We start from the raw sequence: 16,085 nt of genomic DNA on the forward strand, positions 1-16,085 counted from the left end.
AGCTTGGGATACTATTCCATTTGCTCAAGCAGTAAGGAGTTCCCTATTAGTAACCCACTCGATTCTTCAAAAATACATCGTATTACCTTCATTGATAATAGTTAAAAATATTGGTCGTATGTTATTATTTCAATTCCCCGAGTGGTATGAAGATTTTAAGGAATGGAGTAGGGAAATGCATGTCAAATGCACATATAACGGTGTTCAATTATCGGAAACAAAATTTTTAAAAGACTGGTTAACAGACGGTATTCAGATAAAAATCCTATTTCCTTTCTCTCTGAAACCTTGGCGTAGATCTAAGCTACGATCCCATCATAGGGATCTAAGAAAAAAACAAAAAAAAATCTGTTTTTTAACGGTCTGGGGGGTGGAAACAAAACTGCCCTTTGGCTCTCCCCAAAAAAACCCTTTCTTTTTTTAACCCATTCATAAAACACTCGAAAAAAAATTAGAAAAGTAAAAAAGAAAGGTTTTTTCATTTTTAAAATTCTAAAAGATAACATAAAAGGTTTTCTAGAGATTTTCAAAGAAAAAATAAGATGGGTTATCAAAATAGTTCTATTTATAAAATCAAAAGTCATTTTCTTTTTTAGATTGACGCGAGTCTTTGACCGAATTCCAAATAATAAAGATTCAAAAATAAGTAATAGGATCATCCATGAAATCACCCATTAGAATTGGGTCCAGAGATTGGGCAAACGATTCACTGACAGAAAGAAAAATTAATGATATGGCTGATAAGACAATCAAAATCCGGGATCAAGTAGAAAAGATTATGAAAGACAAGAAAAAAAAATAACGGAATCACAAAAATATATTTGGCAAATATCTAAAAAAGGAAGTGCCCGATTAATTCCTAAATGGAACTCTTTTATGAAATCTTTCATTGAAAGAATATACATGGGTATCCTTCTATGTATCACTAACATTTACAAGATCAATGTACAATTTTTTCTTGACTCAACACTTGACTCAACAAAAAAAATTCTAAATAGATACACTTACAATGACGAAACAAAAGAAAAGGATACTAATGAAATGAATCAAAATATAATTCCTTTCATTTCGACTATAAAATCTCTTTCTACTTATACTACTACTATTAGTAGTAATAGTCATTCACCGATTTATTGCGATTTATCTTCTTTGTCCCAAGCCTATGTGTTTTACAAATTATTGCAAACCCAAGTTAGTAACAAATATAAGTCAGAATCCATATTTCAATACTACAGAACATATCCTTTTATTAAGGATAGAATAAAAGACTATTTCCATAACTATTTCCATACACGAGAAATATCTGATTCTGAATCAAAACACAAGAAACTGCGGAATTCTGGAATGAATGAATGGAAAAACTGGTTAAAGAACCATTATCAATACAATTAATCCCATGCCAAATGGTCTAGATTAGCACCTCTAAAATGGAGAAATAAAGTCAATCAGCATCGTACGATTACAAATAACGACTTACAAAAATTGGATTCATATGAAGAAAAAGACCAATTAATTCATTCAGAGAGAAAGGATTTTTATAAATTGGGCTTATTAAAGAGTCTGAGTCACAAAAAAAAATGAAAAACACTACAGATATGATCTTTTATCATATAAATATATTAATTATGAATATGTGAAAGACTCCAATATTTATGGATCACCATTATAAGTAAACTGGCATGGAGAGATTTTATCTCTATCTAATTACAATACACATAAATACAAATCGTTTTATGTTATAACTATTAATGATTGCCTAGAAGATAAATATATAATTGATACGGATCAAAATCTAGATAGAAAATATTTTGAATTGAGAATCATTTATTTTGACCCTAGAAACGATATTGAGACTAGGACCAGTACGGATATCGGAACTTTCACTAATAAAAATAAAACTACTAAGACTGGGACCAATAAGAAAGATCTTTATATCAGAATTCATCAAGAAATCCGGACAAAGCAAAAAGAGTTCTTTTTTGATTGGATGGGAATGAATGAACAAATGTTAGATCATACTATATCAAATCTGGACCCTTGGTTCTTACCAGAATTTGTGCCACTTTATGATCGATATAGGACTAATCCGTGGATCATACCAATCAAATTGCTTCTATTTCATTTTAATGGAAAAAAAACAAGTGATCTTTATATAGATCCAAAGGTCAAATCTAATAAAAAAGAAAGATCTAATCCAAAAGCAGAATCTAATAAAAAAGAATATCTTGAATTAGAGAATCGGAACCGGGACGAGAAAGAACGACATCACCAAGGAAATCTTATATCAGATACAAGAAACCAAAAAAAAGATGTTGGAGCAAATTCCACAGGTTCAGATATTAAGAAACGCAGAAAGAAAAAGAAATTCAAGAACAAGAAGGAAGCAGAACTAGACTTCCTTCTGAAAAAATATTTTCTTTTTCAACTGCGATGGGGTGATTCTTTTAATCAAAGAATGACTAATAATATAAAGGTATATTGCCTACTGCTTAGACTTATGGATCCGAGTGAAATTGCTATATCCTCTATTGAAAGAGGAGAAATGGGTCTAGATGTAATGTTGATTCATAAGGATTTGTCTCTTCTAGAATTGATAAAAAGGGGAATATTTATTATTGAATCGGTTCGTTTGTCTACCAAATGGGATGGAATTTTGATTATGTATCAAACCATAGCTATTTCATTGACACGTAAGGTTCAGCACCAAACTAATCGAGGGTACCAAGCAAAAAAACATATTGATGAGAATTACTTTAATGGCTCGATTGCATGCCACGGAGGAGTATGTGTGAATGGGGACAATAATAATTATTATTTGCTTGTTACTGAAAATATTTTATCTCCTAACCATCGTAGAGAATTTAGAATTATAAGCCGTTTCAATTACCGAAATAAGAACGTTGTGAATAAGAATCCAGTATTTTTCAATAGGGCTAAGACTAATGCATAGGGGTTTGAGAAATTTGTAGATAGGGATAAGCATTTTGATACAGATACAAATAACTCTCTAAAATGGAAAGTGTTTCTTTGGCCCACTCATCGATTAGAAGATTTAGCCTGTATGAATCGATATTGGTTTGATACCAATAACGGGAGTCGTTTCAGTATGTCAAGGATCCATATGTATCAGCGATTTGGAATTTGCTGATGTTACAGTCAATTTCCCTCTCTATCACGTGCCTGGGGGGACATGCAAATAAATACATACCTTGTGTTAGACTCTGATACACAGGATTCAGTCGCATATAAATTGGACCTAGGAATGAATCGACAGGATCTTTTTAGGTCCCTTTCGTTCTGTTTCGTGAGTCCAGAAATATACCATCCCTTTGTGTCTGAATGAATTTATTTTTTTTATTCATTTTTTATTTGTTTGATAAAAAAAAAGAGTAATATGAATCAATCCAGATTATTGTGTACACCAGAGTGAAATAAATGGTATTATTATTCTTGATTGGGAAGATTCATATCCGTGGGAACAAAAAGAAAAAAAGAGAAGAATTTATTTGTATGGTAAAGAATTCGTCCATATCAGTTATTCTGCAAGAAGAAAAAAGGGGTTCTGTTGAATTTCAAGTATTTAGTTTTACCAATAAGATAAAGAGACTTACTTCACATTTGGAACTGCACAGAAGGGATTATTTATCCCAGAGGGGTCTGCGAAAAATGCTGGGGAAATGTCAACGACTGTTGGTTTATTTATCAAAGAAAAATTGAGTGCGTTATAGGGAATTAATTGGTCAATTGGGCATTCGGGGACCAAAGACTGGTTAATTTGGAAATTCGTTTGAATTATTTGGTTCATTAGATCTTGAATTTTTATGAACCTCCTTTCATTTTCAGGAATTCATGGAATAATGAATATGGGATCGCAGAAGAAAAACATATGACTGTACCAGACGCAAGAAAAGACCTCCTCGTTGTCAATATGGGTACTCACCACCCGTCAATGCATGGTGTTCTTCGACTCATTGTTACTCTAGATGGCGAAGATGTTATTGACTGTGAACCCATATTGGGTTATTTACACAGAGGAATGGAAAAAATTGCAGAAAACCGAACAATTATACAATATCTACCTTATGTGACATGTTGGGATTATTTAGTTACTATGTTCACGGAGGCAATAACGGTTAATGCACCAGAGGAATTGGGAAATATTCAAGTACCTAAAAGAGCCAACTATATCAGGGTAATTATGTTGGAGTTGAGTCGTATAGCTTCGCATTTGTTATGGATTGGACCTTTTATGGCCGATATCAGTGCGCAAACTCCTTTCTTCTATATTTTCAGAGAGAGAGAATTGTTATATGATCTATTCGAAGCTGCCACAGGTATGCGAATGATGCATAATTATTTTCGTATCGGGGGGGGGGGGGGGGTAGCTGCTGATCTACCTCATGGCTGGATAGATAAATGTTTAGATTTCTGCGATTATTTTTTAACGGGAGTTGTTGAATATCAAAAGCTTATTACTCACAATCCTATCTTTTTAGAACGAGTTGAAGGGGTAGGCTTTATTGGGGGAGAGGAAGCAATAAATTGGGGTTTATCAGGACCAATGCTACGAGCTTCTGGAATCCAATGGGATCTTCGTAAAGTCGATCGGTATGAGTGTTATGATGAATTCGATTGGGAAGCTCAATGGCAAAAAGAAGGAGACTCATTAGCTCGTTATTTAGTAAGAATTGGCGAAATGACGAAATCCATAAAAATTATTCAACAGGCTCTAGAAGGAATCCCGGGGGGGGCTTATGAAAATTTAGAATTCCAACGCTTTGCTGGAACAAAAGATTCAGAATTGAACGATTTTGAATATTGATTCATTAGTAAAAAGCCTTCTCCCAGTTTTGAATTGTCGAAACAAGAACTTTATGTGACAGTAGAAGCCCCAAAGGGAGAATTGGGTATTTTTCTGATAGGAGACAATAGTGTTTTTCCTTGGAGATAGAAAATTCGTCCACCCGGTTTCATCAATTTGCAAAGTCTTCCTCAGCTAGTTAAAAGAATGAATTTGGCTGATATTATGACAATACTAGGTAGTATAGATATCATTATGGGAGAAGTTGATCGTTGAAATGATAATTGAAGAAGCACAAGCTATCAATTCTTTTTTCAGATCGGAATCCTCAAAGGAGGTCTATGGGTTCATATGGTTACTTGTACCTATTTTGACTCTTGTATTGGGAATCACAATAGGGGTATTAGTAATTGTGTGGCTAGAAAGAAAAATATCTGCAGGGATACAACGACGAATTGGTCCTGAGTATGCCAGTCCCTTGGGGATTCTTCAAGCTCTAGCGGATGGGGTCAAACTACTTTTCAAAGAAGATCTTCTTCCATCTAGAAGAGATATTCATTTATTTAGTGTCGGCCCATCTATAGCGGTCGTATCAATTCTACTGAGTTATTCAGTAATTCCTTTTGGCCATCACCTTGTTCTAACCGATCTCAGTATAGGTGTTTCCCTATGGATCGCTATTTCAAGTATTGCCCCTATCGGACTTCTTATGTCCGGATATGGATCAAATAATAAATATTCCTTTTCAGGTGGTTTACGAGCTGTTGCTCAATCTATTAGTTATGAAATACCATTAACTCCATGTGTGTTATCCATATCTCTATGTGTGATTCATTGGAATACACACTCTTACCTCTTTCTTTGCTTTTTCTAGGAAAGAAGTTGATTAAATATAAATATATAGATAGAACTCTTTTTTTATTTATCACTGAGATCGATGAACTAAACCAGATAGTTATATGAGTGAAACAAAACTGCTTATGAATTCGCAGTAAGAAGATCGAGTCTCATTACCTACGTACGAGAGTAAAGTGGAGCTAAACATAAGCAGTGGAAGTTGTTTACCCCAAGTATCGATTAGTCATCATGACTTGAAGCGAGCGCAAAAGATCAACTGTATGGAGTTTTTACTCTTGTATGTATTACCATACCAAGGATCAAACAAAACTGAGTGGACGGTTAGGAACACCAAGGTACACAAAAGATTAGTAATGGAGATAACATATCCAAACAGATATTTTTTACATAAAAGAAGTCATAATGAGGGCTTGAAGTTAGTAGAAATGATCAAAAAGTACTTCCCCATGATCCCGATCCAGAGTATAGCTCCTATCCACTGATTGAAAAATAACTATCAGGAACGAAGTAATCATTTATTTATATAGTATAGTCCCTCTGAGAAAGAAGAGAAGAACAGGAAGTCAAAAATGGATTGACTATTTATTGTATCTTATTGAAAGATCGAGTTATTACTGAACAAAAAATTGAACAAAAAGGATAAAGGGTGAGATGGATTCAGAAGCGTCCTTTTTTATTTATTATTATCTTATCACGGACAGAATCCCACTGCTCTAGTTCACTTACGAGCATTTTGATCCATCTTTATTTTTTCCTATGGTATGCCGATGTAATACCGAAGCATACCTTAGATTTATTCGTGACCATTGAGGATCTGTATGAAGCTGAGGTCTCATGTACGGTTCTGGAATAGAGATGGGAACAATGATGTTATCATCGACTATGATTATCTAACAGTTCAAGTATGGTTGATATAGTTGAGGCGCAGTCAAAATATGGTTTTTGGGGGTGGAATCTTTGGCGTCAACCTATAGGGTTTATAGTTTTTATAATTTCTTCACTAGCAGAATGTGAGAGATTGCCCTTTGATTTACCGGAAGCCGAGGAGGAATTAGTAGCAGGTTATCAAACTGAATATTCAGGTATAAAATTTGGTTTATTTTATGTTGCTTCTTACCTAAATCTACTAGTTTCTTCATTATTCGTAACAATCCTGTACTTGGGCGGGTGGAATCTTTCTATTCCATATATACCAATTACTGAACTTTTCGAAAAAAATCAACTAGTGAAGTCTTTGGAACAACAATTAGTCTCCTCATTACATTAGCTAAAGCTTATTTGTTCATGTTCATTCCTATCTCAACAAGATGGACTTTACCTAGGATGAGAATGGACCAACTATTAAATCTTGGGTGGAAATCTCTTTTACCTATTGCTCTCGGTAATCTATTATTGACAACTTCTTCCCAACTCGTTTCGCTGTAACAGAATAGGATATTCCAGATTCATATCCTCTCTCAAGCAAAAGAAAGAAACATCAAATTATTCATGGATATTCGCGATATGTTTCCTATGGTGACTGGGTTCATGAATTATGGTCAACAGACAGTACGAGCTGCAAGATACATTGGTCAAAGTTTCATGATTACCTTATCTCACGCGAATCGTTTACCTGTAACTATTCAATATCCTTATGAAAAATTGATCACATCAGAGCGTTTCCGTGGGCGAATCCACTTTGAATTTGATAAATGCATTGCTTGTGAAGTATGTGTTCGCGTATGTCTGATAGATCTACCTATTGTTGATTGGCGATTAGAAACAGATATTAGAAAGAAACGATTGCTTAATTATAGTATTGATTTTGGAATCTGTATATTTTGTGGTAATTGCGTGGAGTATTGCCCCACAAACTGTTTATCAATGACTGAAGAATATGAACTTTCCACCTACGATCATCACGAATTAAATTATAATCAAATTGCTTTGGGTCGGTTACCAATGTCTGTAATTGGGGATTACACAGTTCGAACAATTATGAATTCAACTCAAATAAAAATATCTATGGATAAACCACTTGATTCAAGAACGATTACCAATTAAAAATAAGATTAAGTTTTGATCGAAAATAGGTAAGTTTCTTTCATGTCAGACAAATAATAACTAGATTTGTGAGGATTATGACTCCTTTTGGAATATATATATATAGTCATTATAGCCATAGCCGTTATTTTCTTCTTCTTTTTTTATATGAAATTACGAACTCTGTTTCGACTAAAGACAAAAGCAAGATTGGCCCGTTCAATTGATTAACTCTATCTACATCAAGCCACAACACGTTGGGGTAGTAACTATTAGATACAAAAAAGCGTAACCCACTTTTTCCCGACCAGTAAGATCATGATATATTTTTACTTATTTATCGCTTATTTAACACATAATGGATTTATCTGCACCAATACATGATATTCTTTTAGTATCTCTGGGATCAGGTCTTATAGTAGGAGGTCTAGGAGTGGTATTACTTACCAATCCAATTTATTCTGCCTTTTCGTCGGGATTGGTTCTTGTTTGTATATCTTTATTTTATATTCCATCGAACTCTTATTTTGTAGCTGCTGCGCAGCTCCTTATTTACGTGGGAGCCATAAATGTCTTAATCCTATTTGTTGTGATGTTTATGAATGGTTCAGAATATTACAATTCTTTTCATTTTTAGACTATCGGAGATGGGTTCACTTCGGTAGTTTGTACAAGTATTTTTTTTCACTAATTGCTACTATCCCAAACACGTCATGGTACGGGATTATTTGGACTACAAGATCAAACCAGATCATAGAACATGACCTGACAAGTAATGTTCAACAGATTAGGATTCATTTATCAACAGATTTTTATCTTCCATTTGAACTTATTTCTATAATCCTTTTAGTTTCCTTAGTGGGCGCAATTGCTATGGCTCGCCGGGAATAGATACTTAGAATTGGAAATAACAAACCAAATGAAAGAAAGCAAATAAGGTCTTCCTCCGTGTAATTGTTATCGCATCGGTCCACCTGAAATTGGAATATTGTTCATAAGACATATTGAAAAGTTGTTAGTTCGACGACCCATTCCAGTGTCTTTTTTGGTACTGTATATCTTATATTATTATTATATATGGATTGATAATTGAATTCTATTCAGTAGAATCTTCTAATTAATCGAATCGGTTGAATTGTTGTTTATATTGAAATAAATTGAGATTGACGAGGAGTTGGTCAATGATGCTCGAGCATGTACTTGTTTTGAGTGCCTATTTATTTTCTATTGGTATCTATGGATTGATCACAAGTCGAAACATGGTTAGAGCACTTATGTGTCTTGAACTTATACTGAATGTTGTTAATATGAATCTCGTAACATTTTCTGATTTATTTGATAGTCACCAATTAAAGGGAGACATTTTCTCGATCTTCGTTATTGCTATTGCAGCCGCCGAAGCAGCTATTGGACCAGCTATTGTTTCTTTGATCTATTGTAACAGAAAATCAACTCATATAAATCAATCAAATTTATTGAATAAATAGTTGTAACCTTTACCCAGATATATAAAGACATATATGTTATGTCACTCTGTAGAAGTAGATAGATACGCGCTTATGTTATGGATCAATGGATCATAAGCATGGATTAGGAAATGGAGTGCAATATAAATTTTTTATACCTTTATTTCTTTTTTTTCTTTATTATATATAATTATAATTCATTTATAGATTAGCGAAACGTGTATTGACTGATTTTGATGAAACATAAGAGATCAAAGTATCTTGGGCCTATCTTATGAACAGATCAGAAATAGAATAGATTGATAACAAAAATTTATGGTCTAATCACCGATTCGTCTGGTGTCCAAATATGTGAATCATTTACTAAAGCTACCAGACCGAAAATTTATGACGTTCCAAAAAAAATGATAGATCCAATGTCACACTCAGTAAAGATTTATGATACATGTATAGGGTGTACCCAATGCGTACGAGCGTGTCCTACAGATGTCCTAGAAATGATACCCTAGGACGGATGTAAAGCTAAGCAAATTGCTTCCGCACCAAGAACGGAGGACTGTGTAGGTTGTAAGAGATGTGAATCTGCTTGTCCAACGGATTTCTTAAGTATACGGGTTTATTTATGGCATGAGACAACCCGTAGCATGGGTCTAGCTTATTAATACGTTACAAAAAACTCCCCTTGAATCCATTTGATTCCTCTTTACCGACAAAAACCCGTACTCGAGAAAATCCGAGCGCGGGTTTTTTTGGTCAAATCTAAGTGTATTTTGTCTTTACTACGAGTGATTTTTATTGGTTAACAATCATTGTTGTTTTGCCCATATCTGCGGGTTCCTTAATTGCCCTTCTCCCTCATAGAGGAAATAAGGTAGTGCGATGGTATACTATCTGTATTTGCTTATTTGAACTCTTTCTAACGACCTACGTATTCTGCTATCATTTTCAATTGGACGATCCATTAATCCAATTGGAAGAAGATTTTAACTGGATAAATCTTTTTGATTTTCACTGGAGACTCAGAATCGACAGACTTTCCATAGGACCTATTTTATTGACAAGATTTATCACTACTTTAGCTACTTCAGCGGCTCGGCGAGTTACCCGAAATTCGCGATTGTTCCATTTCCTGATGTTAGCAATGTATAGTGGTCAAATAGGATTATTTTCTTCTCGAGATCTTTTACTTTTTTTCATCATGTGGGAGTTAGAGTTAATTCCTATTTACCTACTTCTATCCATGTGGGGAGGAAAGAAATGTTTGTACTCAGCTACAAAGTTCATTTTGTACACTGCAGGAGGTTCCATTTTTCTCTTAATGGGAGTTCTAGGTATGGGTTTATATGGTTCCAATAAACCAAAATTAAATTTTGAAACATTAGCTAATCAATCGTATCCCGTGGCATTGGAAATAATATTTTATTTTGGCTTCCTTATTGCTTATGCTGTCAAATCACTGATCATACATTTACATACATGGTTGCCAGATACCCATGGAGAGGCACATTACAGTACATGTATGCTTCTAGCTGGAATCTTATTAAAAATGGGATCTTACGGGTTGGTTCGGATCAATATGGAATTATTACCCCACGCCCATTCCATATTTTCTCCTTGGTTGATGATAGTAGGAACTATTCAAATAATCTATGCAGCTTCAACTTCTCTCGGTCAACGCAATTTAAAAAAGAGAATAGCCTATTCTTCTGTATCTCATATGGGTTTCATAATAATAAGAATTAGTTCTATAACCGATGCGGGACTCAATGGAGCCATTTTACAAATAATCTCTCATGGATTTATTGGTGTTGCACTTTTTTTCCTGGCAGGAACAAGTTATGATAGAATACATCTTCGTTATCTTAACGAAATGGGAGGAATAGCTATACTAATGCCAAGAATCTTTACGATGTTCAGTAGCTTCTCGATGGCTTCTCTCGCATTACCAGGAATGAGTGGTTTTGTTGCGGAATTGGTGATATTTTTGGGAATAATTACTAGCCCAAAATACCTTGTAGTGTCAAAAATACTAATTACTTTTGTAATGGCAATTGGAATGATATTAACTCCTATTTATTCATTATCTATGCCATGCCAGATGTTCTATGGATACAGGTTATTCAATGTTCCAAACTCTTACTTTGTGGATTCTGGACCACGAGAAATATTTATTTTGATATGTATCCTTTTACCTATAATAGGTATTGGTATTTATCCTGATTTCGTTCTCTCACTATCAGTTGACAAGGTAAATGCTATTCTATCTAATTACTTTCATGGGTAGCTTTCATGGACGGATTTTATTTATGATTATGAGCAGCACAGAAAGTCCAATCCAATAATCCTGCACTGCAGTTTACAAACAAATAAATCGTTGGCTAGAGTAATCAAAAGAAAAAGAGGATTTTTCCTTCTATCAAGTCACAATTAAATGAAGGAAATTGTAATCAGAAATATCTGGAGTTTTTAAGGATCCTTAAAAACTCCAGATATTTCTGATTACATATATCTTTCACCTTATACATATAATGTATAATAATATTATGTGAGAGGGGTATATGGGAATGAAAGAGTATGTGTACAATCTTTCTATGTATTCTGCAGTTTTTTTCTTCAATTAGATGTTTAATGTGAATGAACCATAACTATGTAGCCCTCTTCCTAATAGATTAACCCCGAAATAGCAGATCCAAATTATAAGAAATCCCATAGAAGCCACAATTGCTGAGTTTGCACCTTGCAAACTTTTATTTGTTCTAGTATGTGAATAAATCGCGAATACGGTCCAAGTAATAAATGCCCAGGTTTCCTTGGGGTCCCAATTCCAATAAGATTCCCATGCCTCATTAGCCCATACTACTCCTGAAAGAATACCTATAGTTAAAAGGGTAAAACCCAAGCCAATGACACGATAACTCTAATGATCCAATCGCTGAGTCAATTGATATCTGTGATAATTTTTAAACGAAACATTCAAGTATTGGATCTCATCAAAAGAAAATGAACTAATTAATAAATTATTGGTTTTACCGATAATATCTATGTTTCTTCTAAATGTAATGACCAGGAGAGTTATGGATAATAATGATCCACATAAAAGAGCTGCATAGCTCAACAACATCATACTTACGTGCATCATTACCCAACGAGATTGGAGAGCAGGCACTAATATTGCATATTGATGCATTTTAGTTAAAAGACCCGAAGTGGCAAAGCCCTGGGTTAAAATAGCGCTTGGGGCAGTTATTGTACTGAAATAATTCTTATAGTTTATAAAATATGGAACTATATGAATAAAAGAGAAACTCCATGAAAGGAACATTAATGATTCATATAAATCACTTAATGGTACATGTCCCGAATAAATCCAATGAGTAACTAATAATCCTGTTATAGAGAAAAAAGTAGCTATCATGCCTTTTTCTGACAAATCACATAGTCCTACAATTTCATAGACCAAGGTCATCAGATGAGTAGGAATCACAATTGAAATGATCGAAAAAGATATGTGAGCTAATATATGTTCTAAAGTTGCAAATATCATAAAAAACCAATCATTTTTTGTTGTTATAAAAAAATGGGGCCCTTAATTACCGAATGTAAATATGGGATCGAATTAAAGGATCCGTTGTGTCCTTTTTAGTTTTAGAGGATGCCGCCACTTGGACTCGAACCGAGATGCTCTAGCACTGCTTCCTAAGAACAGTGTGTCTACCGATTTCACCATGGCGGCTTGTTCGAAGTAATACTAACCTATCCATGTTCAATCGTCGAGATTGAGAGGTTCAATGCAATTGCAATAGATTATTATTGAATCAATCAAAGAATAGTCATTCAAGTCAATATTTGAAGGTTCAATAATTGTTATTAGCTTATCTTAAAGCTTAGTAATAGTAAATCGATGGGGAAAATGGCAATCCCCATCTCGCAAATCATAAAAAAAAAATGTACTCTACTCACTATATTGAACCTTGTATCTTGCATCTAATAACGCCCTTTGTTTCTTTGTTTCAAACAAAACACAAATAGTGCCATTTTTAGGACCCAGTATACGATACAGAATTATTAATTACTTTACTAATTTATCCAATCATTGATTCATGTTGATTTAGATCATCTGAAGGGTTTCTTATCACATTATTATTTATTCTTTGCTTTTTTATTTTATTTTTTTTGTCGTACAAAAAAACCTTTTAAATAACCGGTAGAAATGGATTTAGCTAAAGAAAAAGCTTTTACCGCTGCCCAATATCCCTTTCTCTTCCAAAAAATTCTACGAATATGCTTTTTTGATATAGAAGTATGTTTTTTTGGAACCGCCATGCAAAAAACAAGTTATTAACTTTTCTAAGTTGAATGTGAAAGACATGTATTGTTCAAAATAGATTATTAATTCTTTCTATTCATATATCTATTATTTAGTTCATAGGTTTTCTTCATAACATACAAATGCTCGCATATAGCATATAATTAATTAATTATTGCTGGGGACCAAAACAAAAGTTGGAGAATAAAAAGAAAGGAGATGCGATTCGCTAAGTATAACTCTCATAGAAAAAAAGATAACTCTTTTTTTTTTGAAGTATTCATTATTATTGCATACAATGACAATGTAAGAAGAAAGAAAATTGCACTGATTGCTTCATATCTCCATTCATTAGGATCGATGGTATCAACTACCAATGGAATCGACTCCCGCTGATAAATGATAAATAAGATAAAAAAGGAAAAATCAAAGAAAAGGTTCCAATTCCTATCTCAGTCTATTTGAAATATACCATATATATACCTACCGTCGTGATACACTTAATAACAATAACCAGAAATTCATTACATTACCTAAATGAGATAAAACAAAAATATTTTCTCTATCAATTGATCAAATTCAAGCATAGCGTCCCCACAATTCAAATAAGACTTTTGTTCAATGATCCATTACTTGAACTTGATTAAGGCAATTTTAGTAACCTCTTACTTCACCTCTATGGGAGGTTACAAGTATCATAGAATTTCCCACAAGTTCTGGTGGAAGTCAATCAATTAGTTTCAAATGAAACTAAAATTAGTTAATGATTTTGGATAAAATAATTAGATCTTGTTGGGTCGAGTTATTTGTGGATCTCATGATCCATATCAAAAGCTAATAACTACTTAACCCCCAGCCCAGTATTAACCAATAATTTGATTAATTAATTATATCATTTGACCAATTCAATTGTAACTCCTTGGGTTAAATTTGAAATAGGCGAGGAAGAGCGAGAATAATAAAAAAGAATGTTCTTTCTTTTCTGTATCCTTATTTTGGTTTGTGTTTAAAAAAAAATAATAACTGGTGATGAATATGAATTGGGAACAATAATTAATATAATTATAATATAGAAGAAAATAGAAGAAAAAGATTTGATTTTATTATTATGGAACGCACATATCAATATGCATGGATTATACCTTTCGTTCTGCTTCTAGTTACTATGTTAATAGGATTGGGACTCCTGCTTATTCTAACAGCAACAAAAAATATTCGTCGTATATGGGCTTTTCCCGCTGTTTTATTGTTAAGTATAGTTATGGTCTTTTCCACCAAGCTGGCGATCCAGCAAATAAACGGTAGCTCAATTTATGAATATCTATGGTCTTGGAGCATCACCAGTGATTTTTCCTTAGAGTTCAGCTACTTGATTGATCCACTTACTTCTATTATGTCGATATTAATCACTACTGTTGGAATCATGGTTCTTATCTATAATGATAATTATATGTCTCATGACCAAGGATATTTGAGATTTTTTGCTTATATGAGTTTTTTCAATACTTCTATGCTGGGATTAGTTTCTAGTCCCAATTTGATACAAATCCATATTTTTTGGGAACTTGTGGGAATGTGTTCCTATTTGTTAATAGGTTTTTGGTTTACCCGACCAATTGCAGCAAATGCCTGTCAAAAAGCGTTTGTGACTAATCGTGTGGGGGATTTTGGTTTATTATTAGGAATCTTAGGTTTTTATTTAAGAACAGGTAGTTTCGAATTTCAGGATTTATTCGAAATATTCAATGATTCGATCATTAATAACAATGAGATTAATTCCTCATTTTCTATGTTGTGTGCCTTCTTATTATTCCTTGGTGCAGTTGCTAAATCCGCGCAATTCCCGCTTCATGTATGGTTACCTGATGCTATGGAGGGACCTACTCCTATTTCGGCTCTTATACATGCGGCTACTATGGTAGCCACAGGAATTTTTCTTGTAGCTCGGCTTCTTCCTCTTTTCATAGGCATACCTTACATAATGAATATCATTTCTTTGATAGGTGTAATAACGGTACTATTAGGAGCTACCTTGGCTCTTGCTCAAAGAGATATTAAGAGAAGTTTAGCTTATTCCACGATGTCTCAATTGGGATACATTATGTTAGCTTTGGGTATAGGTTCTTATCGAGTCGCTTTATTCCATTTGATCACTCATGCTTATTCTAAAGCATTATTGTTTTTAGGATCTGGATCAATCATTCATTCCATGGAACCCATTGTTGGGTATTCTCTAGCTAAGAGCCAGAATATGGTTCTTATGGGTGGTTTAACCAAATATATGCCAATTACAAAAACAACTTTTTTTTAGGTACACTTTCTCTTTGTGGTATTCCACCCCTCGCTTGTTTTTGGTCCAAAGACGAAATTATTAATGATAGTTGGTTGTATTCACCGATTTTTGCAACAATAGCTTGCTACACAGTAGGATTAACTGCATTTTATATGTTTCGTATGTATCTACTTACTTTCAAAGGATATTTACGTAGTCATTTTAAAAATTACAGCGGACATACAAATAGTTCCTTCTATTCAATATCCATATGGGGGCAAGAAGGTTCCAAACCAGTTAGCAGTAATTTGCTTTTAGCAACAAGGAATAATAATGACAAGTCCTCCTTTTCGAGTTGCC

The sequence above is a fragment of the Nuphar pumila genome, chromosome 10, assembly GCF_984573655.1.
Source record: "Nuphar pumila chromosome 10, dmNupPumi1.hap1.1, whole genome shotgun sequence".
Classification (NCBI taxonomy): domain Eukaryota; kingdom Viridiplantae; phylum Streptophyta; class Magnoliopsida; order Nymphaeales; family Nymphaeaceae; genus Nuphar; species Nuphar pumila.